The following is a 20,289-nucleotide window of genomic DNA, read 5'->3' on the forward strand; positions in this document are numbered from 1 at the left end:
TCTTTCCTTTAATTAATTTCTTGGAGTTGTGGCACGGATATTTGTTCACATTCATGAGTGACACGAGTTGCTCCATGAGGAGGAGATCCACGGAAAGATCGTAATAAATATTGGTAGTAGAGCTTGGCTTTCTATTTTCTGTTTCAGTTTTTTTTTTGGGGGGGGAATTAATTTTTTTTTAACAAAAAACATTATCCTTTGGGTTAGGATAAGCTAATCCCCAATCAAGGCTCGGCAGGACACCCGAAAGGACGAGGAAGGACCTCTTATTCAACGTTATAGAAGGCACCTCTTTTTTTTTTCTTTTTTTGTAAATTAGCAAGGAGATACGTATATTACTGATCACTTTATTTTGATCAGATCCCGATTTTTCTTTTCTTTAATTAATTTGTTCGAGTTGTGCACAGATATTTGTTCACATTCGTGAGTGACTAGAGTTGCTCGATGTGAGGGGATCCACGCAAAAATCGTAATAAATATTGGTAGTAGAGCTAGTTTTTTTTTGTTTTTTTTTGGGGGGGGAATTAAATTTTTTTAAACAAAAAGAATCCTTTGGGTTAGGATAAGCTAATCCCCAATCAAGGCTCGGCAGGACACCCGAAAGGACGAGCAAGACCTTTTATTCAACGTTATAGAAGGCACCTCTTTTTTTTTTTATTGTAAATTAGCAAGGAGATATGTATGTTACTGATCACTTTATTTTGATCAGATCTCGATTTTTCTTTTCTTTAATTAATTTGTTTGAGTTGTGGCACAGATATATTGTTACGGTTTTATTTTTTTCTCTTTAAGTTTTTCTTTTTTTTTGGGGGGGGGGATTTTTTATAAAAATATTTTTAACTACAAGGATTATCCTTTGGGTTAGGATAAGCTAACCCCCATTCAAGACTGGGAAGAGCGAGCTGAGTCCTGAAAGGACGAGTCTTATTCAACGTTATAGAAGGCACCTCTAATTTTTTTTACTTTTTTTTTAAATTGTAAATTAGCAAGGAGATAAATATATTACTGATCACTATTTTATTTTATGTTTTAATTATAATACATTTATTTTAAAAGTTTATTGTTTTAATTTATTTCGATCAGATCCAGATTTTTCTTTTCTTTAATTAATTTGTTTGAATTGTTGCATGGATGTTCATACTCGTGAGTGACACGAGTTGCTGGATGTGAAGAGGATCCACGGAAAGACCGTAATAAATATTGGTAGTAAAGCTCGGTTTTCTTTTTTCTATTTTAGTTTTTTTTGGGAGGGGGGATTTTTTATAAAAATATTTTTAACTACAAGGATTATCCTTTGGCTTAGGATAAGCTAATCCACAACTGCAGGCTCCTCAGAGCGAGCTGAGACCTGAAAGGACGAGCAAGGATCACTTACTCAACGTTATAAGGCACCTCTTTTTTTATTGTAAATTAGGAGGGAGGCTTATATTTTATGTTTTAATTTTAATACATGTATTTTAAAAGGTTATTGCTTTAATTAATTTCGATCAGATCCCGATTTTTCTTTTCTTTAATTAATTTGTTGGAGTTGTTGCATGGTTGTTCATACCGTAAAAATCGCAATAAATATGCTCATCAAACACTTCTTGACGTCATATAACTACTCAATAGTGAGAAGTGTATTTTGGTACTCTTAGGCAATATTTACAACTGGCAATCTTCGGTGTTAATGAAAGCCCTTTGGTCTTTTCCCGAAATTGAAGGACACAATTCTTATTTTCTTTTCTCCAACAGTTTTGGGGCGATATCAGTGATCGGACTCAGCTTTTTGTACATTTCAAAAATCCACCGACATGAAAGAAGGAGTGTGCTTTCTGCTGTAAAGTTACAACGCGCTTGAAATTTAAGTCTTAAAAACTATCCGATATGTTATTTTAAAAAAAATGTTTCTACTATTTCGCTTGCTGGCGAGACTAGGTGAATTATAAATAAGAAAATTGACGGATCGTTTTTGTTTTATTGGCCGGAATGAATGGGACATTCATTCGTGAAGGCGACAGTTGTAAGTCGTAGACCAGGTAAGCGTGAGTCAGGTTGTTGCGGGTCACGCCACAACTCGGGCCAATGGAAATGTAGAACGGCCGCCTCGCCGACCGGCCCCCCGCTATTCCCGGCCACGGGTGCCACAAAACCGCCTCACTCTTTTCCAGTTGTGTTCCAGTTGTGTTGCGGACTCGCAGTTGCTGCGAACCACTTCCAACCTTCTCTTATCACGTGGGACTCGATCTACATCTCAGGCATGCTCACCTGGTAAATCCGTTCCGAGCATCATTCCGTTAAGTAAGTAATAAAATCAATTATAAATTTCACTCTGTTGTCATGCCAACAAAATTGGTTTATACAAATTACTAAAATATATACGGAATATTTAATTACCGTTGTCAAACAAATATTGAAAGATATAATTTTTAATGAATGGTCTGATCATACCTTTTAAAATTGATGAGCTGATCAGTGATAACATTATGATTTATCAAAATACAATTCTGACATACCAATGTATAGCCTTAATAAATATCCATCACTTTTAAACTTTTAAACAATCATCGCCTGTAGCATAATATTTCAGTCATCGAAATATACCGCACAGTAGAAAAAGTTGATTTTTGAAGATCACATTGCTCAAAATGAGTCAATGTTATCCATACACCATAACGAATGAGGAATATTTTTTTGTTTTGATCAAGAGAATTGAAAATATTTAATACAATACGAGGTTCAATTTATAATATATTATGAATATATGATATGTAACAAGTCATTAATGGATAACTTTTATTTTCATATTATATTTAATTTATTCAATTATTCATATTTCTATCTGCGAAAGTTCCTTTGAGGATAACTTTGCTCGAAAATAAGCAAATGTTATCCATAGATCTTAATCAAGTACTGAGGAATATTTTTTTGACACGAAAAATTAAAATGTTTAATAAAATATGAGATTTAATTTACAGTATATTATAATTATATAATATGTATTAAGTCTTTAGTGGAAAACTTTTATTTTCATATTATATTTAGATTTAATTAATTATTCATATTTCTATCTGCGAAAGTTCCTTTGAGGATAACTTTGCTCGAAAATAAGCAAATGTTATCCATAGATCTTAACCAAGTTCTGAGGAATATTTTTTTCTCTAGAAAAATGAAAATTCACTATTTTTCGTGGTCCGCTTGACCAATTAATAACATTCAATTAATTAAGGTTTTTAAGTAGAGATAAAAAAGTCAGTGTGACGAGCGGGATTCGAACCCACGACCTTCGGCTTGATACGCTACTCTACCACTTGAGCTATCGTGACCTCGATCCACTCGGGCAGTAACTTCCCATCTCAACCCCACCTTTTGATTTTTCCCTCCTTTTTGCCATTTTTCAAATGTCGTGTAAAATTTAAAGAAATGAAAATGTTTAATAAAATATGAGGTTCAATTAACAGTATATTATAAATATATAATACGTAATAAGTCTTTAATAGTTTTTAATTAGTAATTTTAATTAGTAATTTAATTCAAGTATAACTTTGCTCGAAAACAAGCAAATGTTATACATAGATCTTATCCAGAATTGAGGAATATTTTTTTTTCAAGAGCAATGAAAATGTTTAATAAAATATGAGGTTCAATTTACAGTATATTATAAATATATAATACGTAATAAGTCTTTATTAGTTTTTAATTAGTAATTTTAATTAGTAATTTAATTCAAGTATAACTTTGTTCGAAAACAAGCAAATGTTATACATAGATCTTATCCAGTATTGAGGAATTTTTTTTTTTTCAAGAGCAATGAAAATGTTTAATAAAATATGAGGTTCAATTTACAGTATATTATAAATATACAATATGTAATAAGTCTTTAATGGAAAATGTTTAATACAATATGTGATTCAATGTATAACATATATAAATATTTAATACGCAATAAGTTTTATTAAGTTAAGTAGATCTTAACCAAGTACTGAGGAATATTTTTTTGACATGAGCAATGGAAAAGGTCTCTTTCGTCCTGCTATTCCTAATTTCCTTCGTACAGTTTTAGATTGTAGGTTTAATAGATAATTACTTTTTCTAATAAGAAAAAAGAACGAACAATTTGGCTTATTTGGTAATAGGAAAAGTTCTCCCCATTATTTTTCTGTAGGATTCCACGTCTATACATTATTTTAAAATATTTTTACCTTTTTTATTTTTCTGAAAAGGTATTCTTAGGCAGGGTAGACCTAGGAGACACGTGGTTTGGTCTGTAATGGAAAACTTTTACTTTTATATCATATTTAGATTTACTTAATTATTCATATTTCTGATGCGAATGTTCCTTTGACTTTAACTTTGCTCGAAAATAAGCAAATGTTATCCATAGATCTTAACCAAGTACTGAGGAATATTTTTTTGTCGTGAGAAATGAAAATGTTTAATAAAATATGAGGTTCAATTAACAGTATATTATAAATATATAATACGTAATAAGCTTTATTAAGTTAAGTCTAAAAACTTTTATTTTCATATTATATTTAGATTTAATTAATGATTTATATTTCTATCTGTGAAAGTTCCTTCAAGGATAACTTTGCACGAAAATAATCAAATGTTATCCATAGATCTTAACCAAGTACTAAGGAATATTTTTTTTTTACATGAGAAATGGAAAAACATCTTTTTCGGCCTTCTGTTCCTAATTTCCTTCGTACAGTTTTAGATAAGAGGTTTAATAGATAACTACGTTTTCCAATAATAAAAAGAACGAACAATTTGGCTCACTTGGTAGAGGAAAAGTTCTCTGCATTATTTTCTATTATTATTTTTCTGTAGGATTCCACGTCTACATTATTTTAATATATTTTTACCTTTTTTATTTTTCTGAAAAGGTATTCTTAGGCAGGGTAGACCTAGGAGACACGTGGTTTGGTCTTTAATGGGAAACTTTTGCTTTTATATCATATTTAGATTTACTTAATTATTCATATTTCTGATTGCGAAAGTTTCTTTGACTTTAACTTTGCTCGAAAATAAGCAAATGTTATCCAAAGATCTTAACCACGTACAGAATTTTTTTTATTAAGAGAAATAAAAGTATTTAATACAATATGAAGTTAAATTTATATTATATTATGATATATTTTCATATCATATTTAAGCTTTACTTAGTTATTCATATTTTTGATTGCGAAAGTTCTTAACTTATAGATCTTAACCAAGTACTGAGGAATATTTGTTTTTGCCAAGAGAAATAAAAACGTTTACTACAAAATGAGGTTCAATTTCACACTTATCCATGGCCAATGTAATTATTACCTATCATCGTGTCCTACAATCTCTTTTATGCCTGATATTACTAATTTATGTTTTCAGCATTTTAAGTATCGACTTGTTTTCATTCACGAACACTCGGATCAAAGTTCGGTGTTGAAGAAAAAGGCGTAAATATGTAAAAACTTAAGATATGCCAATATGTAGACATATTTAAGATTTTTTTCCCTGATGATGACTTTAAAATAGGTCGAAAGCATGCAGTAACAACTGAATGTAATTTTTTCTTCTAAAGCATACCTTGATTCAGAGTATTCCTTATTTCTATTTCCTTGGTACAGTTTTGGATAAGGGATTTAATAGATAAACACCTAATAGGCCTTTAATGCGAAAATCGAGCTTTTATTGTCATATCATATTTAGATTTACTTAATTATTCATATGAAAATGTTTAATAAAATATGAGGTTCAATTTATAATATATTAAAAATATATAATACGTAATAAGTTTTAATGGAAAACTTTTATTTTCATATTACATTTAGATTTACTTAATTATTCATATTTCTATCTGCGAAAGTTCCTTCGAGGGTAACGTTGCTCGAAAATAAGCAAATGTTATCCATAGAACTTAACCAAGTACTGAAGATTTTTTTTTTTTTGACATGAGAAATGGAAAAGGTTTAAGACAAAACATCTCTTTCGCCTGCTATTCCTAATTTCCTTCGTACAGTTTTAGATAAGAGGTTTAATAGATAAATACTTTTGTATTAATAAAAGTAACGAACAATTTGGCTTACTTAGTAATAAAAAATGTTCTCTGCATTATTTTTTACTATTATTATTTTGTAGGATTCCACGTCTGTACATTATTTTTTATATATTTTTACTTTTTTTTCTTTCTAAAAAGGGTATTAGGCAGGATTAATCCAAGAGACGCGTGGTTTTGGTATAGGTTATTTATTGCACATGTATGTTTCGGGCTGTTTTTCCTTTTTTTCTACCCATCATCAAAAAACCTGTTGGCCGAGATAGAGGCATTTAAAATTTTTCACTTTCAATTTCATTTTTCTTATGCCCTTTGAGAAGGGTAAAATGGATAGCTGCCTTATAAAAAAACGCAAAGGGAGGACAGGCGTGACAGTTAGGTTTTTCATATGAAGAGCAGAAAAAAAGGAAAAGCAACCGGCTACTTAGATGTGAAATAAATAACCTATATCAAAACCACGAGTCTTTTGGACTAACCCTGCCTAAAGAATACCCTTTTTAGAAAAATAAAAAGGTAAAAATTTATGAAAATAATTTTTATTCGCGAATAATAAAGGTAAATTTGCACCATAAAACAGTCATCTTTTTTTACAAATTAAATTTTTTTAAATATAACTGAAATTTGAATAAATGGTAATTATGTATGTAGTTGAAGATCTTTATTTGACATCCTTGTGCTCCGCAATCCGCCAAAACGTTGTACATACAAAAAACAAAATGTATTTGCGAAATTTAAATTATATCAAGAATGACAAGTCTAAATCAAATGTTCGATTTGGTATTTGGAACACTGTATTTGTTAAATTATAAATTAAGATTAAATTAAGAAATTTAAACTTGATGACTATTTTGAATCAACCTTCATATCTTGTGGGAATTTTTTAGAAAAAATGTAATTACGAATGACAAAAATTGTCAGCAGTCATATATATTGTGTTTTAATTGTTAAAAAATCGCACGAAAAAATATATTTAAATAATACATAAGAGAAATGTTACATATTACTGCCAGTTTCACGATTCAATACCCTGTTCTGTGACTGCAAATGCGAAAGGCTAAGCTGTTGATAATATTTAATGATCTGTTGTGAAATTGGCGAGCAACTGTTTGCTATTGTGACCATTTAATGAGCCATGGGCGGGAAAAAAGGAGAATTATATTTAAGGTGAACAATTCGGTTGCGAGGCATACTTTTTTCCACCCGTTTAGCTCGACGTTTATGAAAGAACTTCTGGACATACTTCTTTAAAAGTTCGAGAAAAATGCCACATTTAATGTTGTCGTAATACATCATCAACTACAAATCGCAATTTCATTTAATTAAATTTAATTCATGTTGTCCATCAGAAGTAGCACATATGGCATGTTATGGCAGTAAAATATATTTTAGGTAATAACAATAATTTGTTTATGTAGATTAATAATAATAACAATAAAATGTGTTTATTTTTTCACAAAATAAATTACTGACAAAGAATAAATATAATTTGTTCGATTCGTCAGTAACAGTCAAGAATGGGGTAGTGTAGAAAAACCTATTTCATTTTTTTTACCGACGTTTTGACATTTATTCGAGTCATCTTCATGGCACAAAGTGTTATTCTTGTGGTGTCATATTGAAACCCTTTAAAAATGATGAACTGATCATCACGGTTTCTCAAAATACAATCCTGACAAGCCAATGTATCAACCTAATAAATACGTTGTCTTTTAAAGAATCATCGCCTGTAGCATAATATTTCTTACATTCATCGAAATACCGTACAGTACAAAAAGTTATTTTTGAAGATCACTGCTCAAAATAAGCAAATGTTATCAATTGACCTTAACGAAGTACTGAGGACTATTTTTTTTTGCCAATAGAAATGGAAATGTTTAATATAATATTAGGTCGAATTTATAATATGTTATAAATATATAATAAGTCTTTAATGGAAACCGTTTATTTTCATATAATCTTTAGATTTATTTAATTTTTCATATATCTGACTGCGAAAGGTCGTTTGATCAAAATGTTGCTCGAAAATAAGGAAGTGTTNTTTTTTTTTTTTTTTTTTTTTTTTTTTTTTTTTTTTTTTTTTTATCAAGAGAATATACATCATATTATATTTAGATTTATGTATTATTATATATTTCTTACTTTCATTGAAAAATACTGTACAGCACAAAAAGTTGATTTTTGAGGATCACTTAGCTCAAAATAAGCAATTGTTAGCCATAGTCCTTAAGGAAGTACTGAGGACTTTTGTTTGTCAAGAGAAATGGAAATATTAACAAATTAATTGTTCATATTTCTGACTACGAAAGTTCCTTTGATGATAACTTTGCTCGAAAATAAGCAAATGTTATCCATAGACTTAACCAAGTAGTGTGGATTTTTTTTTTTGTTGTTCTGGATCGAGGTATGATCTTGAAAAAAAAGCATAGTAAAAGCATAATAGATAGATACCTAATAATCCTTTAATGGAAAACCTGGAAAACCCATCTTTTATTTTCATATCATATTTAGATTTACTTTACTATGGGTCATCTTCAGGACATAAAGTTTGATGCTATTCTTGTGGTGTCATATTGGTGTTTAAATTTTAACCGCCGTTGTCCAACTATTTTCGCGGATTCAGTCATATGGTTTTTAAGTACACCATTCTGCCTGTTATGTAATCTCTCTTTTTTTAGTCAGTCAGATATGCTAAAATTATTGTATTTTCCTATACACATTTAATAATTATCGCTATACCATATATAATGACTATTGATGTTAATTTATACGATATCCACAGATTTAGCCAATTCAGCTCAATGTTATAAAGAAACATTCTTTCCTTTAGTTTCGGTTGGTTAAATATTTCCTAACTGTACTGCCATAAACTTTACCAACCAGCACTTTTCCATTCCGTGGGAAAATTATGGTTGTTTATTTGCTTTACTGTTGATTTTATAGGAAGGTAAACATATCTGAGATTTTAATTTGGTTGTGTTTTTAATTGATCAACAACTTATTTCAACAATTGTAAGAGTCTAATGGGGCTTCAATGTGAAAAACAAATTTTCTTTTCTTTATTTGTTTAGCCGTCCTTGTTCACACTTCTATCTGCTAAATTTGATATTCTGTTGTTTGATCATGTTTTCGGTCACAGATGTATCGACATCATTGCATTTATTTGTCTCCTGCTTTTCAAAACTTTTTTTAAAAATAATTCTAGAGGGAAAAGTGAAGATACAATGTTCAATTGACCATTTGTTTTTCCCCTCTCCACCGGAAGTACAAGCAAAACGGTCAGGGACGGTCGAACTGCCGTACAATTGTCAACAACTCGCCGGTCAACGAATAACACACGAACAATTAACGCCTGAGGCGCAAGATAGCCAATTTGATGACTGGAAATCCCACGGTCCTATTCAAAATTATCATTAATACAATTGTGTATTGATTGATGGTCCTAGAATTCACAACATAAAATGTTACTTTTCTGTTGGAGCTGATTTCCAACCAGATTGAGAAACTAAGCAGTTCAAGGAACAGTGGTCGTTTGGCTAGCTACGTGTAATTTCAAGCTCAAACAAAAACCTAGTTGCAATTCACAAAATCACCCCTTTTCCGACTTCATACACTATTTTCATATTCTCATTCGTATAAATATGTTGCTTAACCGTTCGATCAAGTTCGACGCACCTTAGACAATAACTGGGACCCTGGAAAGGCGTAAGTGGAATACTAAGCGGCCCGGAAACGTTTATGAACTCGAGAGAGCTGTTTCACTCTAGTTACTCTTTTGCAATATGAAATGTTTTAAAAAACCCGTCTCGTCGGGTGCTGAAGGTTTAATTGGAAGATAACTCAATCAGAATTTCTCTGAGTGAGGTAGATGCGAATCCGTGCATTCGACTAGCACTTTATATGAGGAATCGGGTTAAAACAATAACGTATACGAAGATCAACTTCATCAATTTGCACAGATAATTTAATTTACAATATAATCCATTATTGCGTACATTTAAAACACATTTAGCTAAATTAATTTATTTAATCCTCATAAAAGTACTTGTACAATTCATATGGACTAACAAATCGTTTTTTTCCCCAACTAACTGCAAGACGAACAAATTTGTGTTACATTCAATCAAAGTGGTTCCAGTAGTAGGAAACGTAAGTTATAAGTCCATTACAGTTCGTGGTCCGATTGACCCATTAACATTTTTCAATTAATTAATATTTATGAAAGGCATTGGTTCAGATAAAAAAGTCAGTGTGACGAGCGGGATTCGAACCCACGACCTTCGGGTGTACGCCGCTGCTCTACCACTTGAGCTATCGTGACTTCGATCCGCTCGGACACTAACTTCCCATCTCAACCTCACTTCTCGAATTTTCCCTCCTGTTTGCTATTTTCCAAATGTCGTGTAATCTATTTGATTCTCGGCGACAAATGAAATGGCCACGGAGAGCTTTCGTGAAGTATACTTTATTTTGCTTATTTCATTTTATTAGGTTTCGTGGTCCGATTGGCCAATTAACATTTTTCAATGAATTAATATTTATGAAAGGTATTGGTTGAGATAAAAACTATAAAATGTAAAATGGCAAAAAGATTTTCATAGATTTTGAATAGGACAATCAATCAATTAACAAATAAAATTGTATTCTTATTTCAATGAATTAGATCTTGTATTTTTCTTAGAATAAAAATTATTACAATTAATTAAGGTTTTTAGTTGAGATAAAAAAGTCAATGGCACGAGCGGGATTCGAACCCACGATCTTCGGCTAGATACGCCGCTGCTCTACCACTTGAGCTATCGTGACCTCGATCCACTCCGACACTAACTTCTCATCTCAACCCCCCATATTTTTCAAATGTCGTGTAATTGGTCAAGCGGACCACGCAATTAGTGAATTTAATGATTGAAAATGAAGTATACTTCACTAACGCTTTCCGTGGCCATTTCATTTGTCGTCGAGAATCCAATCCGATTACGACATTTGAAAAATGGCAAAAAGGAGGGAAAATTCAAAAGGTGTTGAGAGGGGAAGTTAGTGCCCGAGGGGATCGAAGTCACGATAGCTCAGGTGGTAGAGCAGCGGCGTATCTAGCCGAAGATCGTGGGTTCGAATACCGCTCGTGCCATTGACTTTTTTATCTCAACTAAAAACCTTAATTAATTGTAATATATTAATTGGTCAAGCGGACCACGAAATTAGTCAAATTAATATTATTTCAACTCCAGAAGCTATTTATTTAAATTGTAACCCACCTTCTCTACTTTCAACTTGATGTGCTTTCTTTCTTTTTTCCTTTTCTTTTAATCTGGCCTTATTTTATTTTTTTTTTAATACAAAATGATAACATTGAAGACTGATAATAATCGATTATGTTTAGTGGTCTAATTCACCCAATTATTTCTTTCGATTAACTATTCTTTTTACGTAAAGTTTTGGTTGAAATGAAAAAGTCAGGATAGCTCAAGTGGTTAGAGCAGCGGCGTATTGACCCGAAGGTCGTGGGTTCGAATCCCGCTCGTCACACTGATTTTTTATCTCAACCACTACCTTTCATAAATATTAATTAATTGAAATGAGTTATAAGTTTATCAGGTGGCAAGCTAAGTTTAAAAAAGATCGGACCAGTGAGTTTCCAAATAATTTTCAGTGTCTCTCGGATGAATTGAATTTTTAGTGTGTTGCTTCTCAACAGGAAAAGAAAGGACTTTACTTTCTTTTAGAGAACGTCAAAGAAATTGATTATCAATCACAGCCGCCGAAGAAGCTAGTCATTACATTGAAGGAAATGTCCCTCGTCCTGACGGTCGCCGCCCGTTCATCAGACCTGTAATCAGGAAATTTTTGAACGTTTCCACCGTGCAATTTTTGTTCCCCTTTTCTTGTCCATAGAATCAATCATCCAAATTTGTTTATATTTCACTCAGGCGTGGAATTTTTGTTCTATAGAGGACTTTCGACCCCGTTTTAGGGCTAACAACCACTATGGGTAAACATGTAACCAATTTTTACGTGACTTTTTACTTCCATACCCCATTTCCCCAAAATGATAGCAAGTAAGATCGAATACTTCTAATTTTAAGGATTTTTTTTGCGTGCGTTTGAACATCAATTTTATGCATGCTCAGTTGTATAAAACGATCTTTCTTGTCTTATAACATGAAAGGTTGGGGGACTACCTGGTTGGTGAATAAAAAAAATCATTATTTAAAAATTTAAAAAATATGTTTAGTGTATTAATTTTCTTGGTTAGTTAATAGAAATACAAAAATGTTCTAGGACGCGGAATATTCTAATTTGGTATGGTTTAAAAAGATAAACTGCTTTTTTTTTACATATTTTAACAAACATTCTGTAAACAAAGTAGGTTAGATAATGTTCTAAACTTGGATTTGACCTCATAGTCTTGATGCTAGCTTATACCCTACTTATAATACCCTCAGAAACCGACTTTCGCGTAAATCAGTGTAAATCAATTTTTTGGCTGTTAATTTTGACGCGCTTCCTGACTGACATTCCTAGTGCAAGCTCTACCATCATTTCTCTCAAAAGCTAGTGGGCTGATTTGCATGGTTAATAATTCATTTTAAAGAAATTGGCAAGTGATTTTTATAATTGTATCAAACGTTAAAATCGGACTTTTATTACCGTTAAACAAAACGAGGCTAATTTCTGACAAATAATTTTCCTAATTTGCGTATTTTCTTACATAAATATTTTATATATTTTAATATTGCAAGTGTCGTTATAAAGCTACGTTCCTCGTCTTTCAAATGGTCTGTTTGTCGTTAAAATCTTTTTTGCCTTTTTTGACTTATAGCCGTTTTAATCAGATATTCCGACAACGACCTTAAAAATCGGAAAAATTTTCGGGTTCAAAAAATAAATAAATTTAAATTCAAACCAAAATTTATATTTAGGGGTTTTTAGAGGTACTAAAACGTAATTGCGTATGTTTCCACGAAACAATAAATAATTTAACATAGTTTACTTGAAAAATATTTGGTTTTAGAAATTTTTTTGGTTATTGATAAATTTTAATAGCTTTTACTGTTTTTATTGCAATATACATAAAAATGCTATAAATTGATATATTCATATATTACAATTAATTAAGGTTTTTAGTTGAGATGAAAAAAAGTTAATGGCACGGACGGGATTCGAACCCACGATCTGCGGCTAGACACGCCGCTGCTCTACCAATTGAGCTATCGTGACCTCGATCCACTCGGACATCAACTTCCTATCTCAACCCCACCTTATGAGTTGAAAAATGGCAAAAAGGATGGAAAACTCATAAGGTGGTGTTGAGATAGGAAGTTGATGTCCGAATGGATCGAGGTCACGATAGTTCAAGTGGTAGAGCAGCGGCGTATCTAGCCGAAGATCGTGGGTTCGAATCCCGCTCGTGCCATTAACTTTTTTTCATCTCAACTAAAAACCTTAATTAATTGTAATGTATTAATTGCTCAAGCGGACCACGAAATTAGTGAATTATAATCATATAGTTGATTTGATCAAACAGAACGGCGAAATAAAAATATTAAAAAAACGGAAAAGTTCCACTTTCAATTTTTTGGCGAAACCAGGGCTTATAACGCTAGAATTACGACAATGGGGTCAAATCTAAGTTTTGAACATTTTCTAACCTACTTTTCTTACAGAATGTTCGTTTCAATATGCAAAAAAAACAATATTTTGTTGATTTGTCTTTTCAAATCATTCCAACTTGGAATATTCTGCGTTCTAGAACATTTTTGTTTTTATGTTAACCAACAAAGAAAAGTAATACACCAAAAATAATTTTTCTAAATTTCTAAATAACGATTTTTTTTCATTCACGAACCTGGTGGTTTATTGGATCGTATAAAACGTCGAAAATGATCGTTTTGATAATTTTTTGTCTTTTTCATGCAACTGGGCATGTACCAAATTGATGTTCTAACCTCATTTACTTGAAAAATATTTTTTTTAGAAGTTTCTTAGTAATTGATAAATTTTGATAGCATTTACTATACTTTTAGTGCAGTAGTACAAAAAATACTGTAAAATGATGTATTCACAAAGTTGATTTGGGCAAGTAGAACGGAGAAATAAAAAAATTAAAAAAATGGAAAATTTCAACTTTCTAATTTTTTTTTGGCGAAACCAGAGCCTATTCACAAGAAGTGGCGGATATGTGTCCGGTTTTTTGGAGTGTACTAACCACTAGACGATCACGGCCATCCCGAAGGTTTTTTTGGAGTGTAGAATCACGAAAAAAAATTTTGTCCAATTCCGTAACCCACCAATTTCGTCGTCCCCTTGCTAGTTTAAGATTTCTAAATAAAATTCATTTAAATTCCATCAGTTCTACGAGATAATAGCATTCGAATATAAATTAAAGCAAATCGATTCGATTTGCTACCTAAAGATGGATAAACGTCCAAAATAAATACTTAATATATTTTCTTTTTAATCATTAATTGGATTTTTGATCATTGACCGCATAGTTCGACGTTTAGCGATATAAGCAGGAAGAGACAATGTTATTGATGATCATCATTCATTTCTGCGAATTGCATCTGTGTCGAAGGGAAACGGTGTGCCAGAAGAAATTGTCAAAGCAGGAAATTTTGATCTTAAAATAATAGAATCAATCAGTTATGTCAAGCTCAGAGCACCATTAAATATATTCTTCTGCGCCTCACCCTTTCATATTTTTTAAATTACTCTTAATAATTTTTTTACATCTTGAGCACTTTCCACCGCCCCATTTCCTTAAATAACCACGACTCAGGAGACATTCATATCCCAACAAGAACTTTCGTTACGCCAACATTCTCTCGTTTAAATAAGCATAATTTTTAAATGTTCCAGCCTTCCTTGTGAATATTTTGAAAACATTACGTATGAGTCTATTGCGCAAAAAATGTTAGCACACAATTAAAATGTTTAATTTGCTGTTGAAAACGTCTCCTTCCTGTGCTTATTTGCGAAATCGTTTCATGTAGGCCAGTTGGTTATTCGTTGTTAAATAATTTTAACAGACTTGTTGAAGATCAAGCTATTCAATTTGAATTCGCAAACTTCATCGTCAATCAATATTCAGAAGTCAATTACGAACTGTTTCTTTAGATTCAAATAGGTTTCTCCTTTGGTAGACCATCGAGTAGATGATCAATAACGATTGACTTATGGGTGTAAATTGACATGGAGAACTGCAATCAATGACGTTTTTCTGTAAAATATTGTTCGATAGTTGTACCGTCATCGTATCAATTGCAAATTCGGCCTAGACCTTTTTCTTATTACTAATTGCGATAGACATTAGCGTCTGACCTCCACAGTTCTCAAGACGATCTGTAATTATTGTATGTAAAGAACATAAATACGACAAATGACCTATTTAACTATTAATAAAAAAAATTAAAAAGTAATATGGCTTGTTTATAGATAGTCCAAATTTTGCGTTTCAATTAACCGCATGTCACGTAATAAGAAAAAATTCATGAGAAGTCGGTTTGTTTTGACATTTGGATTCAACATAGGAATTAAGAATTTAAAGAATGTGTGGTGATTAGTGACCGTTAGTCGATGATTATTCAGAAATCGTGAGATTCGGTCTGGTGTGACGTAGCTTTCAAAAAAAATTTTCTTTATCGTGCCAACGTTTCGATCTTTATTGAGATCATCTTCAGGGTCTGGGATTTACAAACATTGTTTAAATTTAACTAATACATGTAGGATGTGGAAAAAAGTGAATTTATACAATGCAAAATATATTTTTTTATATTCAATCAAAGTATAAAATGTAATATGACGTAGAAAATGTTTTTCTGAAACCTACATCACACCAGACCGCATCTCACGATTTTTGAATAATCAATTTAAAGAATTCTCACCAAAGCAATAATTATAGTTTAACTACTTAACATTATTCGTCTAATTTGTTTGTCGAAATGAACCATTAACTTAAACGAACACTTTTTTCGGGTTCTGCACCTGAACGGCGACGCGGCAACCATCCCTGGTCCGAATTTCAGCTCCAGGCTACTTACAAATCTTTTTGTATTTTCAAAAACATCGGAACACCGGACATTAATAATGAATCAATGACCGTGAATTCGCATATCCTCCTCACAAAAAATATGAAAGAATAAAATATTATTCTCAAAAAGTAGTCACTGGAAAACTATCAAAACCTGTCTTTTCATAGATTTTGAATAGGACAATCAATCAATTAGCAAATAAAATTGTATTCTTATTTCAATGAATTAGATCTTGTATTTTTCTTAGAATAAGCATTATTACAATTAATTAAGGTTTTTAGTTGAGATAAAAAAGTCAATGGCACGAGCGGGATTCGAACCCACGATCTTCGGCTAGATACGCCGCTGCTCTACCACTTGAGCTATCGTGACCTCGATCCACTCCGACACTAACTTCTCATCTCAACCCCCCATATTTTTCAAATGTCGTGTAATTGGTCAAGCGGACCACGCAATTAGTGAATTTAATGATTGAAAATGAAGTATACTTCACTAACGCTTTCCGTGGCCATTTCATTTGTCGTCGAGAATCCAATCCGATTACGACATTTGAAAAATGGCAAAAAGGAGGGAAAATTCAAAAGGTGTTGAGAGGGGAAGTTAGTGCCCGAGGGGATCGAAGTCACGATAGCTCAGGTGGTAGAGCAGCGGCGTATCTAGCCGAAGATCGTGGGTTCGAATACCGCTCGTGCCATTGACTTTTTTATCTCAACTAAAAACCTTAATTAATTGTAATATATCAATTGGTCAAGCGGACCACGAAATTAGTCAAATTAATATTATTTCAACTCCAGAAGCTATTTATTTAAATTGTAACCCACCTTCTCTACTTTCAACTTGATGTGCTTTCTTTCTTTTTTCCTTTTCTTTTAATCTGGCCTTATTTTATTTTTTTTAATACAAAATTATAACATTGAAGACTGATAATAATCCATTATGTTTAGTGGTCTAATTCACCGAATTATTTCTTTCGATTAACTATTCTTTTTACGTAAGGTTCTGGTTGAAATGAAAAAGTCAGGATAGCTCAAGTGGTTAGAGCAGCGGCGTATTGAGCCGAAGGTCGTGTGTTCGAAACCCTCTCGTAACACTAACTTTTTCATTCCAACCAAAACCTTAATAAAAAGAATAATTGAAAGAACTAATAATAATAAAGTTTATTAAATTTATAAGCAATATTATAACATGTGAACATAAATATACTCAATAAAAAATAAACAATGGGCATGGGTACTCTGTATGCCGGAAGGTCGTGAGAACATAGTACTAACAGCAATAATGGTGGTAATAATAATAGCAAATAAAGTAAAATATATAAATAAAATAAGTAAATAATTTTATACACTGCATAATAATATAAACCTCTCTGATTATAAATCGTTGTAAACGGTTAACAAAATTATACATTTTCCTTAAATTAAATAAATAACTAAATAGAAACTAAGATAATGAATTAGTTAAATGCAATAAACACAATAAAAATAGATCAAGTAGAAGAAAGAAGGATAAACAAGAATAAAAGTAAGAAGGGAAATGAGTAAACACATAAGGATAAAAAAGAACTAGAAATAATAATAACTTGGAATTATAGATGTTAACATTTAACATAATCCATCCGATACATCCAGGCTGCCCTGGTGTATTCCACCAATGATCCATCCAGCAAACTTAAAAATTATTTTCTTGTACCCAACACTGCACCCAAAGAACTATCTTCTGTGTTCAGAAAGATTAGGGCAAACCGCTATAAAATGAAAAATGTCCTCCCTTGCTTTCAAGTTACAAAGATGGCTTGGTATGGTTTATAGTTCAAATTAAGCAACTCGCCCATTAATTTCACCAACTATCTGATGGATCGAGGATCTAAATTTTTCATGTTTTTCCAGTCAAGCTTGCACACTTTACATTCGGATTTAGTTCCCTGCATAGTGTGTAATGTTGGGACACCATGACTCTTGCCACAACCTCTAGGGATTCTCTAACCGATATAATTAAAAAATCGAGGTTGGTTTTAAGTGCACGAGAAACCCCGCTTCCTAGTATCCTTATTACCATACCGTAAGAGCACGAGTGTCACAAAAATCAAACTTAGGGTCAAGGATAGCATTGGAATCATCATGTTTACGAGCTAGTGCCTTCCTTTCAAATGTTTAAAATAGCCCTTTTGTTTATAGTGAAGACTAATATCAATTATATCAAGTTGAAATTTTTCTTCTAAGGACTTACATGAACTTTGTGAGGTCTCTTCTTGATGTTCTTTGGAGTGACGAACTTGATCGATCCGGTCCGTCCTATCGCCATACTTGCCCAGCGGAACAACCACCTAAGACGGTCTTTTGGCAGACCAAAACACTGAGGGCCCATTATCTCCTGATCGGAATGAAAGAGATCAAATTTACCTGAATTGATAAAAAAGTTGAGAATGGGGACAGAAACTGTAGAATCGTTGCTGTGAGGTCTTGGCGGAGAAATACACCTGGTTGGTTGTCCGATACTCGTGCCGGGTAGAACTTTTTCGCATTTAAAAAGAAGAAAAGACTGGAAAACAACTGTGGGAAAAATGTCAGCCAACCCTTCCAGACAGTGAACCTGAATAATTGACCCCTGAATAAAAGACAGCTTAATCAGGTTTGTTCGGTATGAGTCATTCTATTTGCGAATATAAATCTTCCAATAATTCATATTCTAGGGCTACATTTTTTCAGTGGAAAAATACCTTAACCCCAGGGGATATAACCTCGTAAAAAATAACAACAATACGAATTTAATAAAAGACTACATCATTTTTATTTTACAAAAAAAAAAAACTAATATAATATAAGAAAATACCAAAAGAACAATGTCAACTTGAGTTTGAGTCATTTGATGTATACTAATTAGACTATTTCATTTTTTTATTTTACATTAAAAAACTAATATAGGAAAAGAAAATGTCAACTTGAGTATGTGTCATTTGATGTATACTAATTAGACTACGTCATTTTTTTAATTTTACAATAAAAAACTAATACAGTATAAGAAAATACCAAAAGAACAATGTCAACTTGAGTATGTGTCATTTGATGTATACTAATTAGACCGTCATTTTTTTAATTTTACAATAAAAAACTAATAAGAAAATACTAAAAGAACAATGTCAACTTGAGTATGTGTCATTTGATGTATACGAATTTTTCTCAATAAGATTATAATAAATTTATATTTATAATAAATTATTTTCGTATCAGTATGTTTTCTAGGTAGTTTGCTTTGTACGATCAAATGTGGCTTAATTAAAATCCTAAGCATAACAGTTAAAAAGAAAGAAAATAAAAACAACTTCATTCATTTTGCTAAATCAGTTGTCACTGCTGAATGAAATTTCCCCCAAAAAATAAAATATGAAAATACTGATACTAACATAAAACCTATAAGACGTAACAAGTTAATATTTTTGATGAAAAAAATTGTTTGATAACCATAACGACACGAAGAAAGAAAACTTTACCCTTATATCTTTTATCTTATTGATAACTTTCGATCAATATTTGTTTGTTTAAATCTCTTTTTCGTTTTAGAGTCGATCGAAAAGTGTATTTCTGTGTAAATATAACAAATGGCGTAGAATAAATAAATAATCCTTTCAGAATTTTAAAGAATGTTGATTTCCTATTTGGCATTTCGTTCATATCAAACCAAACATTTTCGAATGTAAACATTCGAACCTTATGGACAATATTACCAATTACGGTAGAATTCCATCTGTCACCGTTTCCACTTAGATTATTTATATTTGAGGTTGGTTCAATTGTCACCGTTTTATAAGTGGAATTCAATTTATTTCAATAATTTAAAAAAATTCCATAGTTGCAAGGAATGTTTGAAAGACCGTTTTTATTCGATATTTTCGTACATACACCAAGAATGGATTAAATCCGGTAAATATTTTGATTCGAGACCTTTCCTCGTTTTCGTTTTTTTTTCGGAGGTCAAATTCCCTGTTGAGCAAGTATGTTTGGAGTTCAGTAATGGTAAATAGGTTATAGGAGAACCAGTTCTAACGGAACTTGATATCCGTTTTCTAGCTTTTTCCCCATTTAGAAAGTCGAACGTATTAATGTAATTTACATAAATTCTATACATAAAACCCTTTGGAATTGAAAAGCTGGATCGCAGTGTGTCCATCATCCAAACAAATCATTCCATTATCCAATTCTACGATACAATCCACTTCGTATGCTATAATTATTAATATTGCATTTA

The 20,289-nt window shown here is 31.7% G+C and overlaps 1 protein-coding gene across 1 annotated transcript in view; it reads left to right on the forward strand.

The window, feature by feature from the left end:
* Positions 1–1,771: 1,771 nt before the first annotated feature.
* LOC106664564 (protein artichoke-like) overlaps positions 1,772–20,289 on the forward strand; it is a 39,200-nt gene continuing 20,682 nt past the window's right edge. The window contains exon 1 of the mRNA XM_014390404.2: positions 1,772–2,280. The gene's annotated coding sequence lies outside the window, so the exon portion shown is untranslated. The remainder of the gene's footprint in view (positions 2,281–20,289) is intronic.

Source organism: Cimex lectularius, unplaced genomic scaffold (genome assembly GCF_000648675.2).
Source record: "Cimex lectularius strain Harlan isolate CLEC.00 unplaced genomic scaffold, Clec_2.1 scaffold112, whole genome shotgun sequence".
Lineage (NCBI taxonomy): Eukaryota > Metazoa > Arthropoda > Insecta > Hemiptera > Cimicidae > Cimex > Cimex lectularius.